The sequence below is a fragment of the Pantherophis guttatus genome, chromosome 8 (genome assembly GCF_059756535.1).
Source record: "Pantherophis guttatus breed Tessera chromosome 8, ASM5975653v1, whole genome shotgun sequence".
Classification (NCBI taxonomy): Eukaryota; Metazoa; Chordata; class Lepidosauria; order Squamata; family Colubridae; genus Pantherophis; species Pantherophis guttatus.
The window spans coordinates 44,998,925-45,013,600 of NC_142070.1; the positions used below are offsets into that span (position 1 = coordinate 44,998,925).

Consider the following 14,676-nt stretch of genomic DNA (forward strand, 5'->3'; position numbering starts at 1 on the left):
AATAAATAAAGGAGTCTTGGAAGTATGTTTGATTTTATCGCTGCTATTCTCCCCAGCAGAGACAATTTTAATTTCCCACATTTATCTAAGTCTTCTTTTATTTTCTCGACTAAGGGGTCATAATTATCTTCCTTTATTGTTGCCGTTCTAGCCGTCAAATTTATTCCTAAATATTTTACTTTTTTAACTGCCTGTAATCCAGAATCTTTTACTAATTTCTCTACTTGTTTTGTTGTCATATTTTTGTTATCATTTTTGTCTTTTCTTTATTAATTTTTAGACCCGCTACCTTTCCAAATTTTTCAATCTCTTTTATTAATTTCGGGATTGTTTCTATTGGGTCTTCTATGAAGAAAACAAGGTCGTCCGTGAAAGCTTGGACCTTGTAATCCTCTCTCTTAATCTTTAATCCTTGTATTTCTTTGTTTGCCCTAATTCTAATTAACAAGTTTTCCAAAGTTAGAATAAAAAGTAGGGGTGACAGTGGACATCCCTGCCTTACTCCTTTATTTATTCCAAAGAATTTTGTTGGATCTCCATTCACCAAGACGCATGCTTTTTGGTTCTGATATATTGGTGTTATCATTTTAGTAAATCTCTCTCCAAAATTCATACTTTTAATTTGTTGTTTCATAAATTGCCAGTTTACTTGCTTACTTACCAATGGAGTTCTATAAAATATTTGGAGAATCATTAAATGGAATATTATTAGAAATATACAACAAAGCTTTAATGGAGGCAAAGCTACCAAATACGTGGAAAGAAGCATATATTTCCCTAATACCCAAAGAGGGGGCAGATACCACATTAATAAAAAACTATAGGCTGAATTCTTTATTGAATACCGATTACAAAGTCTTCATGAGTATAATTGCCAATAGGATGAAAAAATTATTACATAACAAAATACATCAGGATCAAAACGGTTTTTTGCCCACAAGACAAATAAAAAATAATTTAAAGATGGTAATGGATGTTTTAGAATATTATGAGGTGCATCCAGAGAGACAGATAGCGCTGATCTTTCTGGATGCACAAAAAGCGTTTGACCATGTAGTTGGATTTTCAATATACCATAGTCATATTAGTGCATGATCTAATCCAGTGTTTCTCATGCTGCCTGGGGAATTTTGGGAGTTGAAGTCCCCATACATCGTAACATTGCAAAGGCTGACAAACTCTGATCTAACTTTTTTTTAAAAAGCAAATCTCATGGTTGGGATTTCTACTGACTATCAAGAAATAGTCAGGTAGAAGCATCATAGAGCTAAAACAGGATGGATGAATCCCAAGTCCAGTGAAGGTCTGGCTTTTTACATTCAGATCTGGCCGCGCCCGGCAAATCATACATGCTCTTGGAATGTTAGAGGTAAAGACAAACAGAGATGCCTTTCTATTAGGAAAGTTACAGATTAATTTTTGCTGGTGCACTAGGTTAAAAAGTCAGCAGAAGTGAAAGGGTGTCACATTACCTACTAGGAAGGGAGAATAAAAGGCTCAAAGGGTGAGGTCTCTGTTCAAGACCTTAAAAACCATCACCTTTTGTGCCCACACAGGAAGAAGCTCCTCCTTATACTGAAATGTATTTCATGGGTTTAGTTACAGCATAAATATTATAAATTTTCAGACTCAATGCTTTTTCTTATCATTCATATCTGGAGTTTTCATAATGGCACACTCTTTCATCCAATGTGCACAGATGTTCAAGTTACAGGTTTTGATTAGTGCAGAATGGTTTTACCATCAGCTTAGCAGTTTGACAACTTCAAAGAGGTTATCCTGATTTTCTTTCTGTGACTAGAGATCAGTAGGAGACTTAATCGCTTCATCATTTTGTTTTTGGTTTTTAAATAGCACTGAGCATGCAAGGAGAATTTTTTCTCTGAAAAAGAAATGGACAGCAGTACTGTAAAGTGCACTGGCCCCATGAAGCTGGACTATGGAGAAATTAAATTGCAGCCTATCTAAACTAATGTAGCAACATTGTCCAGATCCCTATGGTAAAATAGATTGCACAAACATTTAACTTCGCTCCACCATCTATCCTCCTTCAGAATTAACAGAAGGAGTGTTAATAGCTTCTGTAATCCATTTACTTGTGCCAGATCAATACATAATGTCTAATCTAGTTTGCTGTGGTGTTTCGTATCAGATTAGAATGAGAAACTAACCTTCAAAAGACAAAAATATTTCATTCTGTTTTGCTTATACAGCAACAGGACAAAATGAAACAAAAATATTTTAATCCATGCTGGGATATACAGCCATCCTTCCCTAAGGCTTGATGGAAGAAGCCACTTTGATTTATTCTTCAACCAACACCCATCCCCACCCACAAGCCAGGCTTACTCTATACTTCACCAACACTAACTTCTAACTTTATTCTTTAAAAGCCTCTTCTTCTGAGACTTTTGTATTACTCGAAAGAGGATAGACCTGTTTTCCATGCTTCAGATTTTGTGCACAGATTTTTTTTCTCAAATTTATACTCACCTTTTAAACCATGAACATAAAGTGGCTTCTAATTCATGCCATATATGAACAAATGTAACTCATATCAAAATAGGCTCTGGAGAACAACAGCAGACCATATCCTGGACTGCTGCTCCCATTCAATGAAGGAAGCTTGTAACACATTCCTACTTGTCCTCGACAGAAACATTGCTAAATCAGAAAGGATCTGGACCAGTTTTCTGGTCACCCTGTTTCACTTCTCCCCATGTCTGAAGAGGGCTACAACTGCACTTCTCTTACAGCAGCATGGATAGAAACAATGAGAATAAGTGAAGTTGTCCTATCTTTACAACACACAGAGTATCCTCGCACCTCCATTAACTTTATTGCCTTGACTATGGCATAATAAGTAGCTTTCCTGGTTGTCAAAATTACAGTTATGTTTTCTGCACCAAACAGAATCACATCAAGTGTCAAACTTTTTTTTTGAAGCCCTTTCACTGAGCTAGGCCAAATGCTGGCAGAGGTCAAATGCCTTTTAAAGATTTTAAGAGGCTCAAGGGCAAAATGTTAATTTGACTACAAAAAGTTCACTTTCTTCTGGTTTCCTACATCAAAGTAAGTTTTTCTTCATGTTTTCTCCATTTTTGTAGATAAATCTCTGATCTGGAGTGCCTAATGTAATCCAAAGTAATTAACAGTATTGTGATTTAACTGATTAGTTCTACTGACTTGAATGAAAAAGTCTTATTTTAAAATATCTTATATAAAATAACCAAATTTTATTTCAGATCAGGGTATTCCACCTGGGGTGGGCACAGGCTTTCCAAGCAATTGCTCATCCCATTAAAAACATCTGGCATAACGACCTATTGGCATTTTGTGGTCAGTAACCAAAACCTGAATGCTAGAGTCAATTATGGAAATGATGAGATGAAGATTTAAGTTTCTTTGTGCAAACCTCACTGATATGTTTGGCAGTTCACCCATGTACAGCAATGAAAAGAGCAAACAACAGAATTGGTCTTGAATTTGTTCACCAAAAATAAATGCTTTACAATTATTTTTAAAAGATGCAAGAACTATAAATTTCAGCTTTGGTATTTGGAGAAGTTGAAGGTGCAGTTATGATAACAACATACAGGTGACATATTTTGAAAAAAATATTCATTACTCTAGTTTCTATTTCACACAGAATATTTTTTAACATTCAAATTGGTTTGAATATCCATTTGAGTCAATGTGTGTCCATTTGAATAGCTATTTTTCTATTCATTCATTACTGTTCCTAAAAAACTAGTCCTGAGACCTTCAAAAACCTGCTATTAGATTAATGAAACTGAGGAAAAGATGGTTTGTAATCATTCAAATTATTTTTGATATTTACTGAGGTATCCAGTCCATCTGCCCCAGTTTCTATGACATTACTCTCAATCTATTGGGCATGAGGATTATAGCAAGATGCTTACAGCCCTATAGAAGGAATACAATCCTACTGATCTTGCTTAATTCTTCTGTAGCTTTTGATACTATTAACCATATAATTTATTTTGGACCATCACAGTGATTTGGCAGCACTAGATAACTTCTACTTGCAGGGACAATTTTAGAATGTAGAATTGTGCCTCTGGCCACTATGCTGGAGAAGCCATAATGCCAAGGTTTGTTCTGAATCTACATGAAAAATTGAAAGTAAATGATCTCCTGAGAGCTTGATAACACACTTATGAAATTGACATCTCTATTTATCCATAACATCTAAATCAGATGCCAGCCTGTAACCATGCCTGGATGCAATGATGGGGTACAATTAATTGAAATTGAATCCCAAGAAATGAAGAGCTTGTGGGCAGACAATTCCCAGATTTGGAAATTCTGAGTTTTTATAATGATGTAGCATGAAGAAAAGATACATATTTTGGGATTTTCCTAAAATTATCATTGGCATGTAACACAAGTTACATAAAGCAATTAAAATTCGGAGAACATAGAAACAATATCACAGAAACTATGTGTTGAAAAGAAAGTTCTCTAAGAGTTATTATGGACTTCCCAGAAGTTGAGGCAGACACGCAACCATGGTAAGACTGAAATTCAATATCTTTTCAGTCAGGAAAACAATATTTGCAGACCACATCTAGACTTGCAATGCTATTGCTCATGAATTTTCTCTCTCTCTCCTCAGTAACCTTAATTAAGTAGCCAGTAAGTGAGTCACCACATTTCAACACCCACACAGTACATGAGCTAGAATGGACCTTTAGAAGTGGGACATTCTTTTCTTTTAGCCATTTTGTAGCTGGGAGAAAATACATATTTTTAATGAACATGGATGTGAAGTAAAGAATCATAAAACATTTTAAGTTTATCAAAAGGTTAGCAAGTAATAAAAAGCTCATTAGAGCACTATTTATTTATTTATTATTTATTTATTAATCAAATTTCTATACCGCCCTACTCCCGAAGGACTCAGGGCGGTGAACAGCCAAGATAAAATACAGATAATACAAATATTAAAAAATCCCTTAAAATTATTAAATATTCGGCCGAAACACAGATTAAAACACCCAATTTGTAAAATCACGAATTAAAAAATTTAAAAATTTAAAAGATGGGAGTTAGGCCAGGCCAGCTTGCTGAAATAGAAAAGTTTTGAGAGCACGGCGAAACGTGCGCAGGTCCGGGATCTTCCGTATCTCTGGGGGGAGCTCGTTCCAGATGGTAGGTGCCCCCACAGAGAAGGCTCTCCCCCTGGGGGCCGCCAGTCGACACTGTTTGGCCGACGGCACCCTGAGGAGCCCCTCTCTATGGGAGCGTACTGGTCGGTGAGAGGCTATTGGTAGCAGAAGGCGGTCTCGTAGATACCCCGGTCCGATGCCATGGAGCGCTCCAAAGGTGGTAACCAAAACCTTGAAGCGCACCCGGAAGACCACTGGGAGCCAGTGCAGCTCGCGCAGGAGGGGGGTCACATGGGAGCACCACGTCGCTCCCATAACCACCCGCGCGGCCGCATTCTGGACCAGCTGGAGCCTCCGGGTGCTCCTCAAGGGGAGCCCCATGTAGAGAGCATTGCAGTAGTCCAAGCGGGAAGTAACGAGAGCATGAGTGACCGTATTTAACGAGTCCCGATCCAGAAAGGGACGCAACTGGCGAATCAGGCGGACCTGATAAAAAGTCCCCCTGGCCACGGCCGTCATGTGCTCTTCTAAAGACAGCCGTGAGTCCAGGACGACACCCAAGTTGCGAACCCTCTCCGTGGGGGCCAGTGACTCGCCCCCAATAGTCAGTGATGGCACCAACTGACTATATCGGGATGTCGGAAACCACAGCCACTCGGTCTTGGATGGGTTGAGCCTGAGTCTGTTTCTCCCCATCCAGATCCGCACGGCCTCCAGGCACCGGGACATCACTTCAAGGGCATCATTGGGGTGGTCCGGGGTGGAGATGTACAGCTGAGTATCATCAGCGTACTGGTGGTACTTCACCCCGAAACCACGGATGATCTCACCCAGCGGCTTCACATAAATGTTGAACAGAAGGGGCGAGAGGACCGACCCTTGTGGCACCCCACATACAAGGGGCCTTGGGGTCGACCTCTGCCCCCCTGTCAACACAGACTGCGACCGGTCAGAGAGAAAGGAGGAGAACCACCGTAGGACGGTGCCCCCCACCCCTAACTCCTCTAGCCGGTGCAGCATGAAACCATGGTCGATGGTATCAAAAGCCGCTGAGAGGTCTAATAGGACCAGGACAGAGGAACAACCCCTGTCCCGAGCCCTCCAGAGATCATTAACCAATGCGACCAATGCCGTTTCCGTGCTGTACCCAGGCCTGAAGCCCGACTGGAACGGATCCAGATACGACGATTCATCCAGGTACTGGGGGAGCTGTCGCACTACCACACTCTCAACAACCTTCGCAACGAAGCGAAGGTTGGAGACTGGACGATAATTTGCCAACACTGCCGGGTCCAGGGAAGGTTTCTTGAGGAGAGGCCTCACCACCGCCTCTTTCAAGGCAGCAGGGAAGACACCCTCACTCAAGGAAGCATTTATAATCCCCTGGAGCCAGCCTCGTGTAACCTCCCGCGAGGCCAGCACCAACCAGGAGGGACACAGGTCCAGTAAACATGTGGCTGCGCTCAGTCTGCCCAGTATCCTGTCCACGTCTTCGGGCGTCACAGAATCAAACTCTTCCCAGATAATACTCACAAGACCTGCCTCCGTCCTCCCCGCTGAATCTACCCAGTCAGAGTCCAGATGTTCCCGAATCTGAGCGATTTTGTCATACAGATACTGTACAAAATCCTCGGCTCTACCCTCCAAGGGGTCCTCCCGCGCTTCCTGGTGGAGCAGGGAGCGGGTCACCCTAAACAGGGCGGCCGGGCGATTATCTGATGACGCAATAAGAGTGGCAAAATAGTTATACTTCGCCACTTTTATCGCCACCAGGTAGGTCTTAGTATGAGACCTTACCAGTGTTCGGTCAGATTCAGAATGGCTGGCCCTCCAACCACTCTCCAGGCGTCTTTTCCGGCGCTTCATCTCCCTCAGCTCCTCAGTGAACCAAGGAGCCAGGCGAGATCGACGCCGGGTCAGAGGCCGCAAAGGCACGACCCGATCCAAAGCTCCAGCAGCCGCCCTATCCCAGGCGGCCACCAGCTCCTCAGTCGAGCCGTGTGCCAGAGCCTCAGGAAATGGCCCAAGCTCCGTCTGGAACCTATCAGGATCCATCAGGCGCCTGGGGCGGTACCACCTCAATGGTTCCGCCTCCCTGCGGCGGGGTGCGGTGGTTCAAAGGTCAAAGCGAAGGAGGGAGTGATCTGACCATGACAAGGGCTCGATCACTATATCCCCTATCTCAAGATCACTCAACCACTGACCAGAGACAAAAACCAGGTCTAGCGTGTTTCCCCCCGTGTGAGTAGGGCCATGAACTAACTGGGTCAGGTCCATAGCCGTCATGGAAGCCATGAACTCCCGAGCCACCTCAGACGCCTCACCGACGGATGGCAGGTTAAAATCCCCCATGACCATAAGCCTGGGGGTGTCAACCGCCACCGCGGCTATAACGTTGAGCAGCTCGGGCAGGGCTGCCGTCACGTGGCAGGGAGCCAGGTACGTAACCAGCACACCCATCTGCACCCCATGACCCCACTTCACAAGGAGGGACTATCCTTTAGTCTATCATTATCATTATCTATCTTTATTGCGATCATTATTGCGTGTCCAAAGCACTTCTGATCAAAGTATCTGTGGCTACTTTCTCCAACTACTTAGTTCCTCATTATTTCTAATCCAACAAACATTCTTATTTTTATTTTTTAACATTTACATCCTTCAAAATGAAAGTTTGACCAGTGCAGCTTATAAACGGTGCCCACTGAAGACAACAGGTTGGACAAAGCTGCTTTCTGAGATAGAAATCTGTGGCTCTCCAAATATTGCTTAACTATAACACCATCATCCCCAACCACAAGCCATCTGCAGATCATAGATTGGTCCTGCCCAGCAACTGCAGTGCCTCCTGCCTCCCGACCCAGCACCCAAGGCCATTGCCAGCCCCATTGACCCACCAGGAATGTGTATTTAAATGTCCCATGCAATGAATTGTCCAGGAGAAAAGGCTGGGGCAGGAGCACTGGTGGACCACTGCTGGGGGAGGAGGGCAGCGGAAGGCCAGCCAAGTATAAATGCTGGGGGGGAGGCTGGCTGGGATGAGGGGCCCATTGAGAAGTGAGCGTGGCAATATGGCAGGTGCCACTTGTCCTAGACCCCCTCTCAACAGCACATTTTTAGGAGAGATTGTGTCATTACTAACAGAAAAAGCAAAACCAAATAAAGAAAATAGACTAAGAGTAACCGATAAAATATTAAGCATCAATCAATACTGTCACCAATTTCTGATGACTCATTCTAGATAGATTTGTGATTAATCTGAAAGTAGAAAGATGAAATCTTTATTAATTGTTTAAATTATCTTTGGAAAAATCCATGTTTGATTTTTATATATCAGTGATATTTTAAAACCATGAACATGATTTCTTTGATCTTAAAATTTTACATTTCTCAACTTTTCAATCCCCTCGATATGAAATAATATGAAACTAAAGCATAACTCATACGGTTTGGCTTCTCTTTTTAATGATATATTTTGGTATGAAATCCATAGGACTCAATACATGTAACCTCATTTAGCAACTGCAATTGGCACCAGCAATGTGGTCATTAAGTCACTGTTAAGTGAAAAAGCACCAGACCATGAGCTTCCAGAACTTGATTCATGAGGAAGATGAGTAAAAGGGGAAAGCTTATTGCCTTTTTTCACCACTCCCTACTCTTTGGAATGTTTATCCCAACACTGGGATAATTAGTAAGAACAGAATTAATGTTTGTATTCATATTCTTGAAGAAAAAGAAGAGATTACAAGAGAATAAGCAGTCACACAATGGGGAATACACATCAAAAGGAATGTGCTAGCAAGCTCTCACCCCTAAGCTACTTGAGAAGCAAACAAGGCCTTCAGTGCGCAACTGCTTAGGGTCTTGTCAGCATCAGGCACCCATGCAAACTAGCTAAGGAGAATTTTAAATCAACTAATTACGTTCACAGAGTTCAGCTTGTTAACTTGTGGTTAGCACTTTCTGAGACATGCTACCTACAGAGAAAAGGAGTTCAGTAAGATATAGTTTGCTTAGGCAATCTTCCATTCTGTGAGAGGGGGAAGAGAAATAAACAGGTCGGGCCTCGGACAATGCATCCTCAGCCATGGTCATGGCCAACGTGTGATTGAGAGAGAAAGCAAGTAAGCTGCTGAGAAAACCCAGGCACTGGCCACCATGTTACTTTTTCATCAGTGTCATGGCCAGAGTCATTCTACAAGGCAACTGCTAAATGAGAATTACCTGTATGACATTTCAGTAGCTTATCAAAGGCACACATGCTCTTTTTGGTTGCATCTGCAGTACATGAAACTTAACCACACATCTGGGGTTTGTGCGTAGCCAATGAATTAATTGAAATCACCAGCAGTGTAAATGTTATTTGACTACAAGATTGTACTTTTTAATATTTTTTTTCCAATACAAGAACAATTTTTAAGTATTCTGATCAAATTTATTTCGGTTGCTTTATCTATGATTATACATTTGCAGAAAATTTATTGTGGTCAGAAAAAGAAGAAAAGACAAGCTGATGCTTTTAGCACAGTATCAACAGCATAATGTTGTATTTCATTTTTGTGACAAATCAGTAAAATCTCTGCCAAGTCAGATTGATTCCTGATGATTGGATTTTTCATGTATTTTTCTGAGCAATGAAAAGAACATTATTTGCCTACAATGGGGTATTTTCTCAACTTCCAAGCTTCTTCCACAAGCCTGATAATCCTCAGAGGTCTGCCAATCAAATACTAACCAGGCCTTATCCAGCTCAAGTCCAAACAAGCTGAGACTAGAAGTAAAAATCTCTTTTGATTTCCATGAACAATTGGTCCTGACATCTCCAAATTCATGCCCAACACTACCTTTATTGACCTGCCCCAGGAGGCTGTTAGCAACTGCAGGAGAAGTTCTCTTCTGGCCCTCTGATCAACCATTGAATCTAATACTAGTAGCTTTTCTTTAATAACCATTTGCAGTGATGATGATGATGATCATCGGGCAGGGTATAGTAAAATATTAAAAGCATTATAACAGTATAAAAAAATTAAAGAAACAAGATTTATTAAAAGTAATTAAAAGGCAGGGGGGAAAGCTTCAGGGCACTAACCAGCTCTGTGGCTGTGTGCTCCTCTGTGTGTCCCAAGCAAGGCAGCAGAGCCATTTTTTACGCCTTTCCTGGAGGTCAGGAGAGTGGGGGGAGGGTGCCTCACCTCGGGGGGGGGAGTGTTCCACAAGGCAAGGAAAACTGCAGAGAAGGCTCTCTTCCTGGAACCCACCAGTTGGAATTCTTTGGCCAGCAGGGTCTGCAATATACTTCCCTGCCATTAGTGGGATAGACTGATGTAATGAGACAAAGATCATTCAGTAGGTACCACTGCCCACATGAACAAACATGAATTTACTATTGTTTGGACCCACCCACATGACACCTCCTAGGCAGCATGTTTTTAAATAGACATTACATGGTTCCCACGCCCATTCAATTGAATACATACATTTTGACTCTACAAACATTCTCACTGAAATAAATACATAACCATTCAACCAAATCAACTTAAAGTACACTCAGGCCCAGCAGCTTATGCTTGTAAGGGCTAGACTGATATTTATATAGTCATGAAAAGTAAATACGCCTTAACTATTCAAAGGATGTATTGATTACCACCAAAATTTGATTTTAGCACTTCAAGATCTACATAGTGAGAGATATTTGAAGGCTGTGTGTATCCTTCAAGCAATCCCTCAGGATTATTCTTCAATATTCTATTTTATCAGTGTATAATAGAAATAAATAAAACATTAAGTGCAAGCATTAGAAATATCAAAACATAGATAAGCAATGTAAGATTACATATTTTGCTAATATTCTCTCACAAGAACTGAATTCCTGGGAATCTCAGGTAGTGTTAGCATCTGGTCAAGCATACTTGGGCTTGGAAGTCAAGTAGGGTTGGGCCAAGTCTGAAGAGCATCAGATTAGATTGGGTTGTCAGGGAGAAAAAAAGCCACTTTCAGAAGGAAGCAGTAGTAAAACACTTCATATTATTGCTCAACGAACTGCATAAAAGTAGCTACAAAGTGGCCAGGAAGTTGAGCTCAGATCAAAGGACCTGACATTACTGAAACTCCTGAAAAAAAGGAACAGCAGCAAAGGAATAAAAAAATAAAAATAAAGAGGATTGTGTGATACCTAAAGCACAAGCAGTCGGTCAATTTATTTGTCTGATTATTTATTTCACATATTTACATGCTGCCACAGTAAAAAAAATGACTCAGTGGTTCATATAAAGAAATGCAATAGAAAGCAAACCCACACACACACACAAAATTAATTAATATATTACCGTATTTTCCGGCGTATAAGACAACTTTTTAACATATGAAAATCTTCTCAAAAGTCGGAGCTCGTCTTATACGCCAGGTGTCATTCTCCTGTAACCAGGCAGACCAGCCCGAAAGGCTCTAACCAGCCTTAAATGACTCTGACGAGCCAAGCTCTGACCATCCCAGCTGAGTTGCCTGCTAATCAGGCAACTCAGCTTGGATCGTCAGAGCCATTTAAAATCATTTTTTTAAAAAAAGCCATTTAAAATCCCCCCTCCCCAGCTTGCTTACCTTAGCTGCTAGTCGCAACGCTTGCCTTGCTTCACTTGCCTGCAATCCATTGTATCAGCAAGCAACTGAATCTCCCTGCCTGCAATCAAGCAGGCAGGGAGTTGTGGACTTCAACTCCCAGAATTCCTCAGCCAGCAAAGCAAAGCTGGCTGAGGAATTCTGGGAGTTGAAGTCTACAAGTCTTAAAGTTGCCAAGGTTGGAGACCCCTGTTCTATTGGCTAAGTTTTTTTCCCCTTTGGGAGCTTTAAAAAAATAGTTAATTGGGGTTTTTTTTAGTTGTTCTTTTTTTAGACCTAGCCATTTAAAGTTTAGGAAGTTTTAAATTTAGCTGCTTTCATATAAAAATAAAAATAAAATAAAATAAAATAAAATATTTGTGCAGTTTTCTGAGATTTAGTGTGTTTCTGTAGTGTTTCACTCTAACTACACAAACACACAAAATCTCACAAAGTTGTATGTGGAATTTTGTGTGTGTAAAGTGTGAAAGTTGGTTTTTTGGGCTTTTTGTGGCTGTGTGAGCATTTTAGATCTAGCACAGCTGCTTTTACATTGTGGGTAAACCAGTTGTGTTATGTTGTGTGTGTGTAAAGTACCAGGGACTTGCCCAGCACTTGTTCTCTCTCTATTGTTTGTTATCTTCCTCCTATCATCATCAGTTCCAGTTTGGTTGACAGTTTAGAAAACAAACAGCATGGCAGCTCTCACTTTAGAGTGAATTAGGAAAAGTTTAATCCAATTGCACTGTTTTATGTTTACATGTTTGATGACAAACAGCCTTATGTTTATAAGTGACAGTTTTTCTGCTAAGTCATAAGCATTTGAATTAAAATTACCATATTGAAATCAAATCTGATGTTTTTTAATTTTTATTTGGTGTGCATTGGAAGAGGAGTAGTCTTATACGGCGAGTATAGCCCAAACCCTATATTTTAACAGGAAAAGTCGGGGGTCATCTTATACGCCCAGTCGTCTTATACGCGGAAAATACGGTATATATATTATAAAATAATAATAAATATTATAAAAATTGAAAATACAGCAACACTACAGAAATTGAAAAAGTATAATAGCTGGTAACAATGATTCAAATAAGGGGGAAACTCTCCAAAAAGACTTTCAGTCCTCACAAGTTTGCAGAAAAGTAACAAAGATGAAATTAGGTAAATTGAAAAGGTACAATACCTTTACTAATAAATATAGGCTGGGACCAGATAGCTCTCCCTTCCTACTCTCTATATCCATACACTAAAAACTCCATAAACTTATCAACTTCTATGTTTTAAATCTGCAAAAACCCTAAATTCTAAAAATTCACAATTTCAGAAGAAAGGGTTGTTCTGCACAGAAATCTTATCAAAATAAGAAAAGAGATGGCAAAATGCTGTTAGATGCCATAGATACCAGCCAAGTATTAACATGACTGAAATTAATAGGGATACTTTGCAGTCAATCATGCTGCCAACTATAAAAGATAAGTGAGAAGTTGCAAAACATGGCTTACAGGAAAAGAACACCCAAGAATTCTGAAGGAGCAGGCAAGGGCAAAAGAATAGCTGAATTAAGGCAGCAAAAATGTACTTGAAATATAATTAAGGATTAAAAATACAGTTTATAGTTGATCTGCACTATGACAGGCTAGGCTAATCTCAGACTGAAAATATTAGCATTTTTTGTTTCTATGATCCTAGGTTTTTTTTATTTCTAAAAAAAGGGGAAATGATGTTGTACAGAGAACGAGCATCACCATGGTTCTTCTGTCAGAGTATCCCTGGTTCAATGAGAAAAATGTGTTACCACAAGAAATCAGAGCCTTTTCAAAGAAAAGAGAGTAATTATAATAAAGTTACAAAAAAAATTCCTTAAGGGTTAAGCTCATAACAAAAGTATGTAAGATGCAGAAAATAATATATCCTCAAGGATTTTTTTCCTAAAACTATTTTGCCAGTTCTTGCAATTAGCAGAAATCTGATAAAAGCCAAATTTGCTCATACCAGAGCTCTGGTTATATACGCCATAATCTTAGAAGCTGAATTTGAAATGTGGTAAATGTGATTTATTTTGGCATACAGATTAATGACCAATGTGTATATGCCTTAGCCAAACTGTAGATAGCAGTCACAGTTGTCCCAAGGGCCAACTGGGAGAAGAAAGTAAACTCCAGATTTTCACTTACTTAAAGCAAGTTGACCACTATATTCTGGCAGGCATTTTCTTCCCAGCCTTCGACCATCAGAGATGAGTGAGGATTATTCCAAAGTTCTGAGCAATCTTTATCTGCACTCCAACTAAAAGATTAGGATGAAGAAGAAAAAAGGTTGGGCAACTTGTTGTTGAGGTAAGCAGAGTATCCATGAATAAAGAGGACCACTTAGGTAACCTTAGTCCTACTATTTATTATTTCTTACTATTTCCTGAAGATTAATGCAATAACAGAGTACTTTTTTTGAATAGCACAAGTATTTTTGATGAGGCACATTATATTAGATATATACACTACTGTAATTGTTCTCATAGAAGCTGTTCAGATATTGAACATTATTTTTTATTACTTATTTAGTTTAATGACAATATAAAGCACAGAGACTACTATTTTCTATAGCCAAATACATACACAAATTTGTTTTTTTGAGGTCAGTATCTGTTTCTTAATATCTGCATCAATGGTGGGTTGCCTGCGGTTCGTACCGGTTTGCAAGAACCGGTAGTAAAACTGGCGGGAGACCCTGTCCACCGCCTCGGATGTCGTCATCAGTGATCTGTGTATGCGCAGAAGCAAGGCACGCGTGAGCAAAGCAAGGGTGCTTGCACAATCATGTTGCGAACCGATGGCAAAGGTAAGTAGAACCCACCCCATACCCTAGATCACTCTTCTTCTAGCCAGTTGTTCCTCGAACATCTTGAAAAAACTACCAAAAATCCCAACTAGTTGGGAACTGATTTCTA

The 14,676-nt window shown here is 40.3% G+C and overlaps 1 protein-coding gene across 2 annotated transcripts in view; it reads right to left on the reverse strand.

Annotated features, from left to right (window-relative positions):
- Window positions 1–14,676, reverse strand: part of STOX2 (storkhead box 2) — a 165,760-nt gene that overhangs the window by 132,966 nt on the left and 18,118 nt on the right. Inside the window, exon 2 of one of the 2 annotated variants that reach the window (XM_034442803.2) lies at window positions 13,907–14,018. The exons of the other annotated variant lie outside the window; for it this stretch is intronic. The gene's annotated coding sequence lies outside the window, so the exon portion shown is untranslated. The remainder of the gene's footprint in view (window positions 1–13,906; window positions 14,019–14,676) is intronic. 2 annotated transcript variants of the gene reach the window in all.